Source organism: Petaurus breviceps, unplaced genomic scaffold (genome assembly GCF_028583685.1).
Source record: "Petaurus breviceps papuanus isolate PSGF00001 unplaced genomic scaffold, PetGlider_PUasm1.0 118, whole genome shotgun sequence".
Lineage (NCBI taxonomy): Eukaryota > Metazoa > Chordata > Mammalia > Diprotodontia > Petauridae > Petaurus > Petaurus breviceps.
In genome coordinates, this window is record NW_027185616.1 from 4878251 (window position 1) to 4898873 (window position 20623).

The 20623-nt window shown below is 42.9% G+C and overlaps 1 protein-coding gene across 4 annotated transcripts in view; it reads left to right on the top strand.

Moving 5' to 3' along the window:
* Window positions 1-2095: 2095 nt before the first annotated feature.
* The window catches only part of ABAT (4-aminobutyrate aminotransferase), a 138561-nt gene continuing 120033 nt past the window's right edge, over window positions 2096-20623 (top strand). For 2 of the 4 annotated variants that reach the window (XM_069085496.1, XM_069085482.1), the window contains exon 1: window positions 2096-2237. The gene's annotated coding sequence lies outside the window, so the exon portion shown is untranslated. Of the gene's footprint in view, window positions 2238-2510; window positions 2534-5602; window positions 5626-20623 lie in introns of those variants that run through there. The other 2 variants (XM_069085512.1, XM_069085519.1) reach the window with 2 other exon arrangements.

A 20623-nucleotide genomic window follows, 5' to 3' on the forward strand; every position in this document is an offset into this window, starting at 1 on the left:
AACAAGGATGCAGTAGCTCTTATCTTCTCTGGATGGGGCCCCTCCTCATCTCCATCTGGAAATGCATCTGATCAGTAAGTCACCCAAACATGGTGACTCTTATGGCCTCAGGTACTCACCAAGTCAAGCTGCGACTTTTTTATTCCTCTCCACCCGAAAGCTGTGACAGGAAAGCAAGGGTCAATCAGAAGAGAGGAAGCTGGGGCTGTCAATCAAACAGGGGCTAACAGACATTGCTATGGGAAAATGACGGTCCTATCACATAAGTCCTTTGTGAATGAGCATTTCTTTTGTCTGTGAGAAATACATTCCTAATAGCTGATTTACACCATGCACTGACTAGCTCTCTATTCCCCACCCTTAGGGGACCCTAGAAATGAACCCAAACCTAAATTTTAAATAACTCCCCCAGGCATAAAGATCCAGATGTATAGGACTGACAAGTTTGAGAAAAGGAGGCTTAGCCCGTCTCATCAGGACTGAACCTGTTTGGAACTGTGTATACATGTGTCCAGAACAAAGGGCCTCTTAGGGAGAAAGAATCGGTGCCATGCCCTAGCCCCAGGGACCCAGAATCTCTCCTAATGTTAGACTAGAAGTTCTGATGGCCTTGCATTCTTTCTTTGTTTTTGTCACTTTGTAAAACTTCCTTCAATAAGAGAAAGATTCACTGTGCAGTCCTAGTATATAAGACTATAGCAAAGACTGGGTCAGATACTAGGATGCTCCATAGCTGGAGGAAATTTAGGAATGAGGGAAAGACACCTTGCTTTAGAACTTAGGTTAAAGTCAGCAACTTTGAGCTCCTGAGGATCTCCACCCCCACCTCCTTCTGACCTAATGGCCAGAGCACTGAACTTTGAGTCAAGAAGACCTATGCTCAAATCCTGCCTCAAATTTGTGATGGAGAACGGGAGAGTTAGAGTCAGTCTAAATGTGGGTATCCTCTACATAGAGATGATAATTAAATTTATGACGGCTGGTGAGGTGATCAAGGAAGGCTCACTGTAGATTGAGCCTTATACACTTAATAGCTGTGTGTCAATGCCTCAGTTTCCTTGATCCATTAACTGTTCGATTTGAATGCTGCTAAGGCTCCTTCCATCTCTTAATCTATGACCCAATGTTCTGACCACTCCACAACGGAGGGCCACGGTTCCTTAGGCAATACAAAAGGGAGAAAAGATGAGGTGGAGCCTGACTTTGACAGGGAGGTAGGGATGAAGCTAGAATAGGCAGCAGTCTGACCCTGTGAGCAAGGAGTGGGGAAAGAAAACAATGAACGAGAGTCTGACCTAAGGATGAGAAGGCGATGGGGGCGGGGCTGCAACAAGCTTAAGTATGACCTACATACAAGAAGGGGTGAAAAAATCAGGAATCAACAGATTAGACTGTGTTCGATCTTGGCTATATTCTAAGGAGGGAGAGGAAGGGTACAACTGGCTGGAGGAGGTAGCATGGTGATTTAGAATGGGAGGACTTGGATTTAAACCTCTCTGACCTTAGGCAAGTCAATTCTCTTCTCTACGCTTGTTTCTTCACCTGTAAATTGGAGGGGTCAGACTCCTGAGGTTTCTATGGTTATATATATTGGTGGGAAGGGAGGGGGTATGGAATGAGAAGGGTGATAGACTAGAGGCTTACCTGTGATTTGGGGACCATAGAGGTGGGGGGTGGAGAGAAAGACAGCCAGAGTCAGACTGGGATAGGGTATGGCGGGAGACAGGGAGGGGAGACATGATGGAGTGCTATGGGAGGTGGGAGACGGCAGTAGAAAGAAAACCTGGCTGGAATCTACCAGGATAGGGCAGAGGGCAGGCAGGACCTGGTTAGAGACAGCTAGTAGGGGTGGGGGAAATTTGCATCTTAATCCCTCAGTGCCCATAGAACCTATCCCCAGCTCCCTTGCTCCTGGCCCCCCCAGGACGAACGCTGCCCCAGAGGCTCTCCCGCCTGAGGCTGGACCTTGCCCCCAGGCTAGCGCCCCCAGCATCCTCCTCCTCCTCGCCCCTCCCCCCAGGGGGGCGGTGGCCCGTTCTGGCCCCGCTCATTGGCTGCGACCCGAGCGTGTTTTGGAGCCGGGGTAGTGATTGGCCGGGGCGGCGCGGCGGAGCCGGGGAGCGAAGCAACCGGGACAGACTGGTGGGAGAGCAGCGCTGAACGCCTGGTCCAAAGACCTGAGCGTTTGGAGCCTGTCTGAGCCGTCCAGAGGACACTGAGAGCCGCCTGAGCGCGTGGTGAGTGAGGGGCCCGAAGGAACGACCGCGGATCCCCGAAGGGATCTGGGTGGAGAGCGGGGTTAGTGTTACAGGGAGAGGACCAGGATCCACCCTGGTGGAAGATTTGAGTGTCCCCCCTTTCCCACCCCCCGCGCCCAAGACGAGATCTTTGCCTGTGGTGTGAACCCCAGAGATTGAAGATTAGAGGGTCCTCGACAAAGAGAGGAGAAATAGCCACCCCGCCCCCACCCCCAGAGAAACTATGAAGTAACCCTTGCGGAGCTCAGATGGATGATTCTCCAGAGAAGAAATAGGTAGGATGTTCCCTCTGGGAGGTCAGGGTCACCCCCCCCCCAACTCCTTTCTCTCTCTCTCTCTCTCTCTCTCTCTCTCTCTCACACACACACACACACACACACACACACACACACACACAATCATGGTGAAGACCCTTCCCATTTCAGACACTTATATGCTCCTAGAAAGGAGAGACAGATTAGGGTCACCACAGATGAAAGGTTAGAACATCTCTGAGAAACTGGTATCTGCCTCTTAGACTGTGTTGGAGATACAAATGGGAGATGTGAGTGTTCACCCTTAGACACAAGTTCAGGATGCCCTCTATTTGGAGAGAAATTTTGAGCTCCCCCATCCCCAGAAGGAAGAAATCAAAACATTGTTTTTGCCCCAAGAATGGAAATCCAGTGTTGTCTTTCAAAGATGGAGACTTACATATCTCTTGATTGACATCTTGCCTTAGAGATGGGATTAAAGTCCTTCCACTTTAGAGATGGGTCCAGGGTTCTCTCTCTCTCTCATTCTCTCTCTCTCATTCTCTCTCTCTCTCTCTCTCTCTCTCTCTCTCTCTCTCTCTCTCTCTCTCTCTCTCTCCCAAAATGGCATCCTGACTGACCCCCAAAAGGTGAGGGACAGGTCACTAAATTCTCTGGGGAAAATGATGTTCCTTAAAATTTAATCTCAGTTTGCTTCCTAGGACTGCTCATGATGATAGATTTGTAATGATAGATTTGGGGCTTGATAGCCTACCAGAAGAATTAGCCCTGACAAAGGACTAAAGCCCACATCCCAGAAAAGTAGAGTCCAGGAGAGGTCCCCAGGTACTTTTCCCAAAGGAGAAATGCTGGCTTAATCCTTGGTGTGTTCAAGAGTAGAACTGAAATGTTTGATTATAGGAGTTTTCTCCCAGTTCTGGCCAAGGCCTCTGGCCTGACTCCATTTCCATCCAGTGCTTTTGCTAGGGTCTGACTAGCAATTGTGATGTTGGTGGGCATGACAGCAGAGGCCCTGCAGCAGAACAGAAACAGTACCCAAATGAAAGCAGGCAGGTTCTTAACAGGAGCTACAACTGGCAGGGAGGTCAGGCAAGAAAGAAGAGAGGAAAGAAAAGATTGCTGGTGCTGCCTTCCCCAAGATAGGGGAGAAAAAACTTGTCTGTTTTCAAAACAGATCAAGCCTAGGAAGGAGTGAATCCTAGGAGGTAGATTTGTCTAGGGAGCCTGAGAAAATGTCTTCTTGATAAGTGCAAGTGATCTTTCTGAAGTCTTTGTTATTCGGCTGTTGTTCCTCCGACTTCTCTCTTCCCCTATTTTCTCTCGAACCCATCGGCATGGCTGTATCTTTCCCAGAGGTAAATATAATAGCAGCACCTCTGTCCTCCCTTCTCCTGATCTTCTAGCCCTTCCTTCCCCACAGAAATCTTCCTACTCAGCACTTTTTTTTTTTTTCCCCAGGGAAGAGGGGAAAAAAAGTCATCTGAACTCTGGGACTTCCCAAACCACTCCCAACTCATTTCATTATCTATAGATGCAAGTCGTACAAAGGGCCTGTATTCTTATGGCATTCCATTGCCTGTCTCCATGACTTTGGTCAGATGGTGCCTCTTGAATTCCCTCCTAACCTCTGACCTTCTGTCTCGGACTTTCTTCAGAGCACAACCCCAGTGTCACATCCTGTGTGAGGCCTTTGTGGACCCTGCCACCACCATCACCAACCACCCTTCTTAAAATTACTTTGTATATCATTTGTATTTACTTGTGAACATGTTGTATTCTACCACCACCTCCACTCCAACTGCCCTTTACTAGAATAAGCTTGCTAAGGACTGGGACCGTATGGTTTCTCCGGTTGGTGTTTCGGATTTTTTTGGCTTTGGCTTTTCCTTTTTTGTTTCCTAGCAGTTTCTCTGCCTTTTATATAATATACGCTCAATAAATGTGAACTGAATTGAATTCAACTGAGGGGGAAAAGCAGGTTGAGTAATGAAGTAATTCGGAATGGCTGGAGAGTTCCTTGAGGAGCCTGGGTATGGGGCTCTTGCGTCAGCAGAGAGATTGGGTCACTTTGACCTAGTGCAGGGATCACAGTTCAAGGATAAGATAAGGAATGTGAGGAGTTCAGAGGTCAGCCTCCTACAACTCTTTTTGTTGGGTTTAAGTTTTTATACAGAAGTTTGAATCTGCTGATGGATGGCCTAGATTATAACTGCTAAACTCAGTCAGGACAGTGATTCACTCCTGGAAAGCAGAGACTGGAGTGATCTCAGGAAAGGAGAGCTGGGATGGAATTTAGAGATCATCTACTAATCCAACCCCCTCATTTTATAGAAGGGAAATTGAGGCCCAGAAAGGGTAAGTTACTTGGACTTTTGACCTAGAGCCCAGAGCCAAGTTCAAGAATAAGATTAGAGTGTGCAGAGTTAGAGATTGACCTTCTACAGCTACAAAGGTCACCTGTTGAGTGTGTAACAGAACTAGGATTGGATCCCAGATCTCCTGATTCTTCCTAATGCTACTGCTTAGGAGAATCTGGAGTTTTGGTCTCTATAGCAACTCTAAAGCAGCACCTTTCTATTCCTCTAAGCCTGAAGATTATATGTAACACTCATTCCTTTTGATATGTCAGAAGCCAATATGATCTTTCAAATGAAAGCTAATGGAAGATAAAGGGTGGTTATAAGAGCCACTATTGCTTGGGTTTGTCAGAGACCTTTGGTCTTCCTGTTTTCATTTCATTAGAATCCTGTTGATCTTAGTTTGTATCCTCCCTTAGTTATACAATGGACTTAGGCTATCACTGTTTTCCAGGCCTCTCTCTATATCACCCCCAAAAGCACCCAGCGCTGGGACTGTGTACACATTTGGAGGCCAAAGAAGTGTTGTTGACTGTCTGAGCATAAGCTACTTCGTGAGTCTGACTTACTGCCTTGAGTACCCATTTTCACCTCCATTCAGAGTTTAGACCAGAGTGACAGGGGCAATGTGAGCAGGGATCAAAGGATTCTAGGTTTAAAACTGGAAGGAATCCTAGAGACCATGTATCCAACCCTTTCATTTTATAGGTGAGGAAATGAAGCTCAGAGAGAAGCGTTTTACCCAACGTCACACAGGTAACAAGAGACAGAGCTGGTAACCAAACTCAGGTCTTCTAGGTCCAAATCCAGGGCTCTTTCCACAGCAATTCCCTGAGCTAGGGCAGATGCTCATCCTTCGGAGAAAATACAAGTTGTCTTCTCAGAGAATTTTGTGACCTTAGAGGGCCTGGGTGGGTTTGAACACAATCACTTCACAAGGCTTCCTCACATGATGGTGATCTGCTGTTTTGTCCTGGGTATGGGAATCTACCTGTCACTCAAGGGTTTCTAAAAAGATCTTACTGAAATGGTAGCTAAAGCCTCCATAGCCTTTCCACTATTAATGCTTCCTTTCCCAGGGCACCTGCCTGCCCTACTTCCAGGAAGGAATAGAAAAGGGAAGGAAAGCTTAGTGAGCAGAAGCATTCTATTCCGGTAGCCTTGAAAGACCAGTTCAGCTGGCTGGATCAAGCCCCTGCCCTTTCTAGCCAAGAAACAAGAGGTTGATCCCTGCACTTTCAGGCCTCTGTGTGCTACTGATTTCATTTCAGAGCCATACTCAGAGTATTTGTCACCTTGGAGCCCAGCCCATGTCCCTGGGGCACAGACATGCTAGAAGCAAATGACCCCATAAAGCTTCATTCTCTGCCGATTCAAAGAGTGTCAAAGGACAGTGAATTTGTATCTAGACTAGAAGAAGCATGCTTATGGATTGGGGATACAAGTGGCACAGGGACAGGATGCTGGGGTGAGTAGAGTTCTCCCCACAGCTGAGATAATATGGATCGAGGAGGGGAATCTAGCTAATGATGTCCTCTCCCAGCTGTTGCTGATGACTCCTATGGACCTGAAATGGACAAAGATGCAGGGGAAGGGTCAGTAGACCATTCATTCCTTGCTCTGAAGTGAGAGAAGTATGGACTTGAAGTCAGGAAGATGTAGGTTCACACTCCCTCCATATACGCGCACGCACACTTATTAGCTATGTGACTCTAGGCACATCCTTTAACCTCTTGGTGCCTCTGTTTCCTCATTTGCAAAAGGAGAGGGTTGGACTTAATGATCCCTCAGGTCCCTAGCTTCAACTATGATAAGTAACACCTTTCCAATTAGTTTCTAATAGCTGACATTTCCAGTGAGTGTAATTCAAGGTTTGCAAAGTATTTTGCACCCTTGAGATAGTACTATCCTGATTTAAATCTGTCAGGAATGTTTGAAGATGTTTAGTGCCACCCACACCTCCTTTTTTATTTTTTAACAGATCACCTGAGACCCTTCAAGGTGAAGCAAATTGCTCCCAAACTTTACATAGGTAGTGAGTAGCAGAGACAGTGTTCGAACACAGGACCTCCAACTCTAAATCTGATTCATTTTTCACTGTACTTCTATACCTGAAATGCATTCTCTTTTTTGTTTATTTATTGTTTGTGGAGGGGGGGGTTGAGATTTTTTAATTTTTATTATGTAAGTAGTATTTTATTTTTCCCAATTACATCTAAAGATAGTTTTTAACATTCATTTTTATATGATTTTGAGTTCCAAATTTTTCCTCCTTCCCATCACCCCTCCCCAAAATGGCAAGCAGTCTGATATAGGTTATACATGCGCAATCAATTGTATTCCCTTCAGACTGCAACTTATAGAGTCTCTCCCTTCCTTTAAGATTTACCTCAAGCACTATCTTTTCCATGAGAGCATTCCTGATCTCCAGCTGCTAGTGCACTACCTTTCAAACTACCTTGTATTTAACCAATGTGTATGTATTTATTTTATTCACTTTATATTTATGACACTATATGTGTGTATGTATGTATATATCTTTATCAGTTCACAACCCCCCCACACACTTACTAGCTATACTTATATGTGTATACGCACACATACATACATACATGTATGTATTCATATATATGTGCATGTATGTGTATGCTCATATATGCACATACATGCCACGTGTACTTGTCTCCCCCATTAAAATGTTAAGCTCATTGTGAGTAGAGATTGTTTTATTCTTTGAGTGCTTGACACATAGTAGGAGCTTAATAAGTCCTTTCAGTTGGTTGATTGATTATCAAATCACTGAATTCCCTGAGAGTGGTGGTCTTGTGACCAAAACTGTTCCCTGGGAGAAAGCCTTCAGTCTATAGGAGCTAAATGCAGTCAGTCCTTGGGGCAGGGGTAGGGTCCGTGTATCAATATAGCTAATTTTTGTTGTGATTAAGTCACTTTCAGTCATGTCTGACGCTTTGTGACCCCATTTTTGAGTTTTCTTAGCAGAGACACTGAAGTGGTTTGCCATTTTCTTCTCCAGCTTATTTTTTTAGATGAGCAACTGAGGGAAATAGGGTTAAGTGACCTGACCAAGGTCACACAGCTATAAGTGTCTAAGGCTGGATTTGAACTTATGAAAATGGGTTTTACTGATTCCAAGTCCAATGCTCTATCCACTATTCCACCTAGCAGCTAATATAGTTATAAGGAATTCTGAAAGAGCCAAATGACTTCCCTAAATCTTTACCCGGAGTATAATTTTCTCATCCTGTTTCAGTCACTGGCTCAGGGTGTTCTTTCCTTTTTTTTTTTTTTTAACTGCATCCTCCTTGAAAAATATCTCAGTGTTAATATCTCTGGAGTTTCTATTTGAATCGGTTTCCCATGGGCCTCTATTTCTCCATCTCTGCCAGAAACTTAATTTGAGAAAAGACAAAACTTCCAGTTTACCTTGTTCCCTTCAATGATAATAGCAATTTTAAAAAGCAAACATTTATTAATTGCCTACTGTGTACCAGCCATCATGCCAAGACTTTTACAAATAATATCTCCTTTGACCCTCACATTAACCCTGTGAGATAGATGCTATTATCATACCCATTTTACAGTTGAGGAAATTGAGACAGAGATGAAGTGACTTGCCCAGGGTCACATAACTAATAAGTGTCAGGAAGTACGCTGGCAACTAGTCAGTTGATCAGTCAGTAAAACACTTATTAAGCATCTACTGTGTGCCAGGCATTGTGCTAAATACTAGTGATACAAATACAAATGTGAAAAAAAGAAAGTCTCTGATTTCTCTGAGTTTATAACAACAAATAAAAGGAGGCTGAAAAGCCTGAGGGGAGAAGGTGCCTGGCTTGGGGGCATTGATGGAAGTCCAAGGAAGTCCAGTAGAGTATATCCAGGTGGGAAATGAAAAGATGGCTGGCTTGGGTTCCATCCTTAAAAGGAAGCTTTGGAGTTTGTTGGCTCCACCTCCAGATCAGAGGGATAGCGGGTGCTGAGGAGGTGTGGATATCCAGACTGGTTGGAACCTGCAGGATGATGGCATTTCTAATGATGAGTTCCCTGGAGCATGATGACAATGGGAATGGCCAAAGAAAGTCCAGTAGAGAGCAGCCACACGGGAAATGAACAGTAGAACTTAATCAAAGGTAATAGACAGGTACCCCAAAGGCTTTTTCCACCTCACTGCTGAAAACATTGCCGTGGAAGCTGGGAATTTCATAAATAACACCATAGCTACAAGAAAGCATCAAAGTTTGAAAGGAACTTAGAAGCATACCTAGTTCAGGCTCTTCATTTTTCAGATGAGGAAACGAAGACTGAGAGAAATTAAGTGACTTGCCCAAGGTAAGGTGACAGAAAGAAGCCAGGTTTCCTGTGTTTTAGGTTTAGAAAGGTAGCACAGTGTAATGGAAAGAGCACTGGTGTGTTGAAGGCTTAGATCTGATGATTTCTGATCATGTGATTTTGATGGCTCCATGTAACCCTTTCTGGGTCTTTGTGGACTCATTGGTAAAAAGGGAAAGAGGAATACTTGATCTATCTATGAGGAAAGGACTTTTTAAACTATAAAGCAATATGTAAATGTGGGCTATCTTTAGATTTCTAAGAAAAGAATTTCTAGTCTAACGCCTGTGAATATTGGACAAGTCCCAATGATCAATGCCTTTCCATGTGACCACAAAATCCTGGTGGCTTTATACCATACTCCTTGGACAGTATTTCTACAAGCCAAGTTGGCTTTCCAGCAGGAAGTCTTGGACAGTGACTGAGGAGGTAGGGAAATGTGTCTTCAGGGGCTCTAATTCTCTATGTGATAGTAACCACTCCTCTTCCCACCACCCACTCCTATGTAAGTGAAAAAGACAAGAGACAGGGAGGAAAGAGGGAAGGAAAGGTTGATTAAGCACTCCTCTTCTAAGCATTTTACAAGTATTATCTCATTTGATCTTCCCAACAAACCTAGGAGGGAGATACTATTGTGATCTCCATTTTATAGTTGAGGAAACTGAGACAAGCAAAGGTTGACTTGTCTTAGGTCACACAGCCTCAAACCAAAGTGTCTGAGAGGCCAGATTTGAACTCAGGTCTTTCTGGCTCTGGGCCCTTTGCTCTTTCCACAATGCTATCTAGCTGCCTCTGAGCTATAATTAATGTTTTTTTTTCTTTTTCAATACAATAATAGGATTCAGAATTAAGAGGGACTTCACTTCTATGGTCATGGGGTCCAAACTCCTTAATTTACAGAAAATGTAAGTGACTTTCTCAAAGTCATACAGCTAGTAAATTGCAGAACCAAACTCTAAACTCAATCCTCTCGCTTCAAATTTAATGCTCTCTGCTACCTCCTACTCATGGAGGGAAGGAAAGAATTTGAAGGGGGAGAGGAGGACATGAACTAGGGAACTTTTCTTGAGATTGTCTCCTTTTCCTAATTGACATATGTCTTTCTGAGAAGTCATTGTAGAGATGTTTTTGTTTTCCTTAATCTGACTCTAATGACCTTTCTCAACTCTTAACTTCTACGCTTTACTGGAACTCTCCATGATAGAAACTCTGCCTTGCACCTTGTTATAAGCTTCATTATCTTAATTCTCCCGTTTATTACCCATCGTAATAGTGTTCAGTGCTGTTCCAAAATGCAATGACTTCTTCGGTTTGTCCTCTTCAGAAGTCAGTTAATGACTGAGGTCCAACTGGGCTGGTGTTCAAGACCCATGGCACTTAACTAAGACAACTGCCTAGAGGGTATCTAAGAGCCTGCCATGACTACCTGAGACTTCCTTTTAATAGAATGTAAATGTTTTGAAGAAAGGAATCTTCATTCTTGTACCCTTCATATCTTGTATGCAGTTGTCGCTTAATAAATGCTTATTGAATTTGGATTCTTAATTTTAGTTTAGTCTTTCTTTTTGAATCTCAAATTATTCTATTTTCCCCTGCATGAAATGCCCTCCCATTTTCTCTCCATTTCCCTGAAACCCATCCACTCAGGTTCCTCTTCTATGTATCCTTCACTGACCAGCCCAACCCACAGTGATCTCTCCCACATTGTGTCTGTGCTGCTCTATGGGCCATGGTTAAGTAATAAAAGAACTTATTTGGGATCAAATAACTTAGCTTTCTTACTTGCTGCCTGTGTCTTGGGAAAGTCATTTCCCTTCTCTGGGCCTCAGTTTTTCCATTCATAAAAGGACTAGGTAAAACTGAATGACCACTAAGGCCCCTCCAGCTCTCCGTCCCTTAGTTTCCATTGCCTTCTGTTGTTATCTTTTACTGTGTATTTCTTGCTTTTCCCAACTATACTGTAAGACCTTTGAGGGAAGGGACTATGCCTTATAATAATTAATTGCTTACTAAATAACTGTTGATGGCTGTCCCTAAAGGCGGCTATTAAAATACAAATGCTTTCTAGGCAGCATAACCCATGAAAGCCATTATCTGGTGGATAATGTAGAGAAAGAGAGCTGGTCTCTGCATCAGAAGAGACCTGAGTTTCAAGTCTCATCACTGATAGATACGGACTATGTGACCCTGGACTAGTCATTTGACTTTCTCAATGACTGTAAGTTGCAGAATAATTTCTGCAATAGAGGGAGTTTCATCCCTGGAGGTTCTCTATCCTGATCAAATCACAGGTCTCTTTCTGTCCTCACCGGGAAAAAAAAAAAAAAAAGCCCTTAGCTAAGCTTAGTTTATCAGTTCCTTTAGCAATGAGCAAAATCCTGAGGAACGGAACAAAATACAACTCATTGAGAGCCAGAGTAATATGAGGGACCCTGGGTGCTTGAGAGACCTAGTCATAAGGTTTAGAAGGGACACAGAAAGGAACAAGGTGAATGCAGACTTAAGATCACCTACGAGACTCCTAGACTGGCAGGGCTGGAAGGGCACTTTATATGAGACCCAAGTCTCTCCCAAACCCCATCATTTTGCAGATGAGGAGGCTAAGGGTGGGAAAAATGAAAACACCCAGCAAGTTGGCCCATGACATGGTTAAAAGAGGCTTGAATGTGATGTCAAAACTGACACTGACTGGTGATCTTAGGCAAAGCATTTTAATACTCTGGGACACATTTTGCTCAGTTGCAAAATGAGAGTTTTTACAGTTGGGACTGGGGGGGGGTTCTTAACTTGGGGTCCATGGATATATTTCAAGGGACCTGTGGCTTGGATGGAAATAATACATATTTTCTTTTAACTATCTAACTGAAATTTAGCATTTCCTTCAGTTATTTAACACTGAGGGGGGGGGGGGGCAGGCTTCACTGAATTGCTAAATGGGAGCTCCCTATTACAAACAAGATTAAGAACCCCTGAGTCTGATGATCTCCAAGGTTCTGTCCAACTCCAAAGCCTGTGACCTTGTGAACTCAATCTCTTGACTCTTGGTAAAATGTGTTTTTGACCATAACAAACTGTTCTCTCACCTGGCCAACCCTCGTAGTATTTTTTTTTCCTATATGCTCCTGATTATCTTCATTCCTTGGGAAGAAAAAAATGAACTATAATATTTATTCCAATTCACCTAATGTTATGGAATCTCCATAGAAAACTGTTTTTTTTCCTCTGGAGCTGTTAATGACAAATACATACTTGAACTCTAAGCAATAAAGCAGGTTCTTAGAGAAAGAGTTCTAGTCTCCTAGCAGGAGACTTTTAAAAATCAGTTTTCTCTGTGGAAATCCTGCTAACTGCCTGGGGTTTGGGCAGGGGAGAGTTGGTGCAGACCTGTGATTTTGTTGGTTTAGGGAACTCCTACTGAGGAAATTCTATCTGCTAAACCAAAACGGCAATGGTGGTGAAATGCTTAATCTTGGAGACCTGCCTGGAGCACGGAGAAGTCAATTGACTCATTCAGGGTCACACAGTCAGTAGGTGTCAAAGGCTGAACTTGAACCCAGGACATTCTCTCTACCAGGGGTCTCTATCCTGTATGCCTCATTAGAACTGCAAAAAGATTTACCAGATTAATTACATGCAATGAAAGTGAACTTCTTTGATTACACTGTCACCTTCAGTCCTCAGTAGGTTGTCCCGATTTCAAATCCCCAGCTCAGACTTTGCAAGAGATCCTTTCAAGGGGCAAAGCGAAAAATTAGCAGACATGAGAAGCATTTGTGCAGATGAGTGATTGCATTATTTCCTAGATTGTGCACTGGGAACAGCTGGCACGTTTGCTTCAGGGCCTGAAACACATAATCTTAGGTAGAGTTGAGGCCAGTCCCCTAAAATGTACTTGGCTCAAAAAAAGTGGAAGGTAAATAAATTATATAAGCTACTGTCTTGATGGTAAATAGACTCCAAGACTTCATTGTGCACTAGTCCAGGGACAGTGTTTCAGCTGCTCTGTCAAGGTCTGGGGACTAACTGACCTTGAGAAAGGTGCATCTGTTTCCTCCTCTCTAAAATGAAGAGGTTGGACCAGATCCTTGGCCTTTTTTTGTGTCATGGGCCCCTTTGGCAGTCTGGTGAAGCCTATGGATCTCTTCTCACTGTAATATTTCTAAATACATAAAATAAAATAAATGGAACTACAAAGGAAATCAATTTATATTGAATTAGTTACTAAATGTCTTTTTGAAAAAAGTGACTTCACCTGCCCCAGGTGAAGAACGCCTAAAATAGAGGGTCTCCAAGGCTTCTTCCCAGGAAGAATCTTATGAATCTGCATTGTGTGGTGGGAAGAACAGTGAACTGCAAGGTTCAGAAGTGTGGGTAATGAGAGAGTGCTTGAGCTAGGGTTAGGGAGACAGAAGACAAAGGAGGAGAGTCGAGGCTTCAGGTCCTGTCACACTGTAAAACTTTCTTAGCCTGTCTGTGCCTCGGTTTCCTTATCTGTAAAATGAGAGGGTTGGATTTGCTGGCCTCCAAGGTCCCTTCCAGAATAAGGATATTCAGAGATACTCTAGTTCTGTGATTCTCAAACTTTTTAGTTTACATAGGTTTCTTTTTAACATTTTTTTAAACCCTCAGGCCCCCGCTAGACAATAACGTATTCCTGTTGACTAAGAAAATACATGATAACAAAAAGCTACTATGAGTTCAGTAACATTTTTGAAGGCAGCTAACAGTATCTATAATCTGTACATTTGAAAAATAGTAATATCAGTATATAGAGACAAGGCAGCCTGGTGGAGCAGATGAGGATGGGAGGAGAGGAAGAGAACAAAATGTATTGAGTGCTTACTGTATGCCAGGCACTATGTTAAGTGCTTTTACAAATATTATCTTCTTTGGTCCTCTTGAGAACCCTGGGAGGTGGGTGCTACTACTATTCCCATTTTACATATGAGGAAACTGAGGCAGACAGGTTACATGACTTACCCAAGGTCATGAAACTGCTAAGTGTCTGCGGTGGGATTTGAACTCAACTCTTCCTAACTTAACACTCTAGGCGGGCTTGGAGTGAGAAAGATTTGGATTAAAGTCTTGCCTCTGACAAATACTGCTGTATGACCCCGAACAAATCATTTAACTGCTCTAGACTCCGAGTAATGCACTAGGATTCTAAATTGCAGAGTAGTGGTCATGCACATTGGTAAAGGTAAGGTAATGACATCATAGGTCTAGTTAACATACATGTTACAATAGTCACGTGTAATGTCATGTAAATATATTGTATGCAATAAATTTTTACATATTCTTGCGTATTTGACTAGACCAGGAATATATGTGTGTGAAGATACACTATTCAACCTAGAGGAGATATGTTTGCTTATTTATTATACTGTTACATTGTATATTTTGTTGGAGCTGAGTAAAGACTAAGATGGCACTCCTTGTGCTTTTAACTCTCCCAAATTGGGGGCAAGCAGTGAAACTGAGCTCCCAAGAGCCCAAGGAATTTGTCCATATAGCTAGGAAGAGACAGAGCCAAGACTTGAATCCCAATCTCGTGTCTCCTGTTCCACCCTCTCTAATTCTAGTGTTGCCACTAAGTTGTCACAGCATTGGAAAAGTCACATTTGGAAAAGTCGCTTTGCCTCAGTTTATCCATCAATCAAATAGAAATAATCATCTCTGTCTTCTCCACGTACCAGGGTGATTGCTATTAGATTGCTTATTGTGATGAGAAGCTGCTCTGGAGACATTAGGAGTGCTGTGTGATGTGGATTAAGAAAACTTAGATAAATTTATGATCACCACGAATATCTCATTCTTTATCCCACTAGATTCCCACAACAAACTTGGGAGGTAGGTATTATATGCATCATTAATGCCATTTTACTGATGAGGAGGCTGAAGTGTCAGAGGTAACATAACTCAGCCCAAGGTCATTTCTCCACTATTTCCCTTACTTCCCAGTGATTCTCCTCCCTAATAGAATCATGTGCCATCACAAAGTAGAGTTCATAAGCAAAGCAAATAACAATTGGCTACATATGCAAATATGTTTCATTACATACCTGTAGTTCAACATCTCTCTGACCAAAGGAGGAAATCATGCCTCATGATCATTTCTCTGGAGTCATCAATCAATAAACATTTATCAAGACCTACTTTGTGTCAGGCACTGTGCTAAGCTCTGGGGACACAAAAAGCGGCAAAAGACAATCCCTGCCCCCATGGAGCTTACAATCTAAAGTCATGATTGGCCACTGCATTGATCAGAGTTTCTGAAATCCTTCAGTGTGGTTTTCCTTAATATTATCATGGTCATTGTATAAATTAGAGGCTTTTAGGTGGATAGAGTGCTGAACTTGGAGTCACAACGACCTGAGTAGAAACCCTGCCTCAGACCCTGTGTGACCCTAGGTAAGTCTCTTAAGTGCTCTCAGCCTCAGTTTCCTCATCTGTAAAATGGGGATAACAATAGCACCTATGTCACAGAGTGGTTGTGAAGATCAAATGAGATAAAACATATGTAAGGTGCTTAAAACAGTATATAAAAGTCAGGTATTCAATTACCCTTCTAGTTCTGCATCAGTTTATAAAAGCCTCAAATTTCTCTTACTTTTTCATATTTATCATTTCTTACAGTACAATAATATTCAATTATTTTCAAATGCCACGGTTCTTTCAGCTATCCCTTAGTCATTGATTACCTTCTTTATTTCCCGTTCATTTCTATTCAATAATCGTTGCACTACAGCTAAGGCTTGCCAACTCTGACAAGACTCTAGAATCATAGCCTTTCTGATTCACCCAGGCATTCACTAGTACCTCAAGGGGCTCTCTCTTGATAGAGGTATTTATTTCTCTCCCCAGGATTGACTTGCTGAAATACAGAATTGGGGATATAGAATTCTTTTTTTCAAATGCTTTATTAACTTCTGATTTACATCATTCATTTCCTCCAGATTTTGAGTTACAAATTTTCTCCCCTTTTTTCCCCTACCCACTGCCCCAAAATAGCAGTCCCACAGGATATCCCCTCCTCCAATCTTCTCTCTCCCATACTTTCTCCCATACCCCTTTCGACTTTTCCAGTGGATCTCTATGCCCCAGTGCCTGTATATCTTATTTACCAATTACATGTAAAATAGTATCAATATGTGTATATATATATATATATATATATATATATATATATATATATTTGAGCATTTGACTTTAAAACTTTGAATTCCAGATTCATTCCCTTCCTCCCTTGTTACCACCCTTACTGGGAAGATAAGCAGTTCAGTATAGGTTGTACATGTGTGGCTAATGCAAAACATTAACATAGTAGATATATTGTAAAAGACTGACTATATTTCCCTCCCTCCTATCCCACCTCCCTCTTGTTCTATTCTCTACTTTGATACCGTCCCTTTTCAAAAGTGGGTGCTTCCAGCTTCCCTCCCCCCTTCAGCCTACCTTCCCTTCCATCATCCCCCATCTCATCCCCTTCCCCCACTACTCTCCTGGAGGGTGAGATACCCTATTTAGTGTGTATTTCATTCCCTCCTCAAGCCAAATTCAATGGGAATAAGGTTGACCCATTCCCTTTTGCCTTCCTATTCTTCCCTTCCATTGTAACCATTTTCCCTTGCCTCTTCTATATGAGATAGTTTACCCCATTCTGTCTCTCCCCATCTCCTCTCATTATATTCCTCTCTCACCTCTTGATTTCACCTTTTAAGTATGATCCCTTCCTATTAAATTGGTCCTGTGCCCTCTTTCTATGTATACCTGTAAACATATATACACATATTCACATATGTATTCATATGCCTGTATACCCTCATATATAGACATATATATTTCTATTCCTTTCAACTACTGAGAAAAATTTCATAAGTTACAATTATTGTTTTTCCATGTAGGAATGTTAATAGTTCAACTTTGATAAGTTCCTTATGATTTCTTTTCCCTGTTTACCTTCTCATGTTTCTCTTGCTTCTTGCATCTGAATGTCAAATTTTCTATTCAACTCTGGTTTTTTCAGCAAGAATGTTTGAAAGTCCTCTATTCCACTGAATGACCGTATTTCCCCCTGAAACATGATACTCAGTTTTGCTGGGTAGGTGACTCTTGGTTTTAATCCCAGCTCCTTTGACTTCCAGAATATCATATTCCAAGCCCTTCTATCTCTCAGTGTAGAAGCTGCCAGATCCTGGATTATTCTGACTGTGTTTCTACAATATTCAAATTGTTTCTTCCTGGCTGCTTGTAATATTCTCTCCTTAATCTGGGAATTCCAGAACCTGGCTATAATATTCCTAGGAGTTTTCTTTTTGGGATCTTTTTCAGGGGGTGATTGGTGGATTCTTTCAGCCTCTATTTTGCCCTCTGGTTCTAAACATCAGGGCAGTTTTCTTTGAGGACTTCCTGGAGGATGATTTCTAGGTTCTTACTTTGATCATGGCTTTCAGGTAGTCCAATAATTTTAAAATTATCTCTCCTGGATCTATTTTCCAGGTCAGTGGTTTTTCCCATGAGATATTTCACATTGCCTTCTGTTCTTTCATTTGTTTGGATCTGTTTAACAGCATCTTGATTTCTCATAAAGTCATTAGCTTCCATTTGCTCCGTTCTAATTCTGAAGCAATGATTCTCCTCACTGAGCTTTTGAGATTCTTTTTCCATCTGTTAAATTTGGCTTTTTAAGGCAATCTTCTCCTCATTGCCTTTTTGAACCTCTTTTGCCATTTGAGTTAGTCTATTTTTTAAGGGATTATTTTCCTCAGTCAGCCTGCTGACTCTCATTTCGTAATTTTCTTGCATCGTTCTCATTTCTCTTCCCAATTTTTCCTCCAGTTCTCTTATCTGCTTCTTAAGGTCCTCTATGGCCTGTAACCAGCTCATATTTTCCTTTGAAGCTTTTCTTGAAGGAGTTCTGAATTCATTGTCTTCCTCTTGTTCCATGCTTTGCTCCTTTTTGCCCCCAAAAGGAGTCTAATGTTAGAATCTTCTGTCTGCTTGGTTTCCTTTGCCTGGTCATGTCGCCCCTCAGTCACTTGACCCCTGGGCTTTTTGCCACAGTAGGACTCTGCCACCAGACATGGGACTTTTCATCCCAAATGCTGTGGTTTTCTCAGCTGCCTGAGGTATTAGATGGGTGCCCTCTCTGAGGTCTCCACACACTCTGGCAAGCTGGACACACACCCCAGGACCTCCACCCTAGACTGCAATCCAGATCCAAGCAGGTTAAAGCAAGAGCGATTACCCCTCAGACTGGTGCTTGGTTCCCCTACACTCTGCAGGCCAGGAGTTGAAGCTGCCATGTGGTGCTGGCTGGCTGTGCCAGCGTCGCAGCGGCTTCTACTCCCACTTACTGGGTCCCAAAGTCCAGACTGCACTGACCTCTCACTTTGTCCTTCGCATCTATGTGTTGATAAATCTGGAAACGGCCACAGTTGTTGCTAATCTGGAGTCCCTCCTGCTGGTGGCTGGTCAGGCCTTCCCTGGGCCTAAAGCCTCAGTGTGGGGCTGGGCTCAGCTCCTAGAGCTCTGCACTGGCCGATTCCTGACGGCCTGCCAGGCTGTCCTCAGTGGGGGATTAGCTTCTCTGCGTCATTTTGTGGGTTCTGCAGCTCCAAAGTTTGTTTAGAGTCCCCTTTTTACATGGATTGGGGAAGGTGGAAGCCTGAGCAGCGGGGAGGTCCTGCTTCTACTCCGCCATCATGGATATAGAATCCTTATGGAAAGATTTCAGTGATTAAGAATTCAGTGAGATTGGTTACCCTCATTTGGTTGCAATCTTGTTTTTTCCTCGGCCCAGTGACTAGTTAATTGATTTTCAGAGAAAGAAGATACAATTGGGGAACGTATAGACAAACAGCCGTATCTTTAGTAGCGCATTTTTGGCTGCCTTTCCTATGCACTCAAGGGAAGAATAAACTCATTTCTGAGACTTCAGTCCAATTCCAATATAATCTTCCCTTTCCAGAAATGCCACTGAGAAGCAAGCCACTGATTGTATCTGTGGTGCCCAGAGACATTATAAGAACATCAGGTTTAAGAACAGGCCTTAGCACAGTCTAGCTGCCCTTAAATTATTTTTATCTGTATTCCCAGCTTATAGCACAATGCCTGACACGTAACAGATGCTTGATAAATGTTTATTGCTGGATTGATTAATTGATTGGCTGGCTTCCTTAAGATCTTAAGAGCAGTTGGATCCTTGATAGCCCCTTCTCCCTTACTTGGAGGGATGGGAGAGGAACACTCATCCATGACAATGGAGAAGAAATATATTCTTCCCATGTGGGTATGTGCCTCTAACACCCTCCTAAGTCAGCAAGGAGACCTAACCCTTTGCTACCTCCTGTCTGGGGCTAGGCTTCACCTATTGTCAGGTTTAAGAGAAAGGATATATATCCATGGTGGGGCACATGTGCAGACACCAGAAAGATAGAGAGGAAAAGGGAGTGACTGAGTTGGGAAGAGTAATGGGCCTCCCCTAGGGATCATTTCAAGATTTTGACCACCCCCACACACCTGTCTTCATGCAGATGTCTTTGGCAAAAGACTTGGAACCTTGGCGGTGGTGCCAAAAGAAGGAGGAATCATGCTGAATCCTTATAGTGTGCCACTGGGTTTTAAGTACTTTCAGAACCCTGCTTGCCATACCTAGTCATGGCTCCATTGGTCAGAGGCAGTAACTGGAATCTCTGAGAACTTTGTCTAGGTTCCTAGTTCTCCAAGAAGTTTGAATTCAGTAAAAAAAAAATGTATTTTAGTTTCTACAGCCATCTATTGAGTAGCCTCTGTATATGCAAGGCATCATGCTTCCTTCTTCCTAATCCTTTCCCCTTTTAAAAATTTTCCATCTGGCTGCCTCCTCCTTTCCTCCAGCAGTCTCTGGCAGGTAGGTACCCCAAGGCCTACAAACCATTAATAAGGATAATAGCAATCCCTTCCTTTTGTACTTTGATGCTTTGAAGGATCCCCAACTTCATCCATTCTTTTAACAGACCTGTTCATATTTTCCCAGAAATCGATCCTCTGACGAGGATTGACCTAGCTCATTGGAGGTTTTTCTTGTATTCGTTTGCTATGTTGAAGGGCACCAGCTCAGGTTCTTCCTTGGTTGTTTTTCCTTCTTGAAAATGACTCCCCCACCTCCTTTTCTTACCATGCATAACCTTGAGAATCTCTTTTTCACCATTGTTCATGAATAAGTCCTCCTTGATAACATGCTGTAAAGTGCTTATGGGTTTTTCCCCCACTGTTATTAAATTATTTATAATTTTAATCCTTTTTGTTATAGTGTTCCCACTTATGATGGTAAAAGCCTATATTTATGGTTAAGACTAAGCCAGGCTGGGGCAGCCAGGTGGATAGAGCACTGGGGTTTGGAGTGAGGAGGACCTGAGTTCAAATG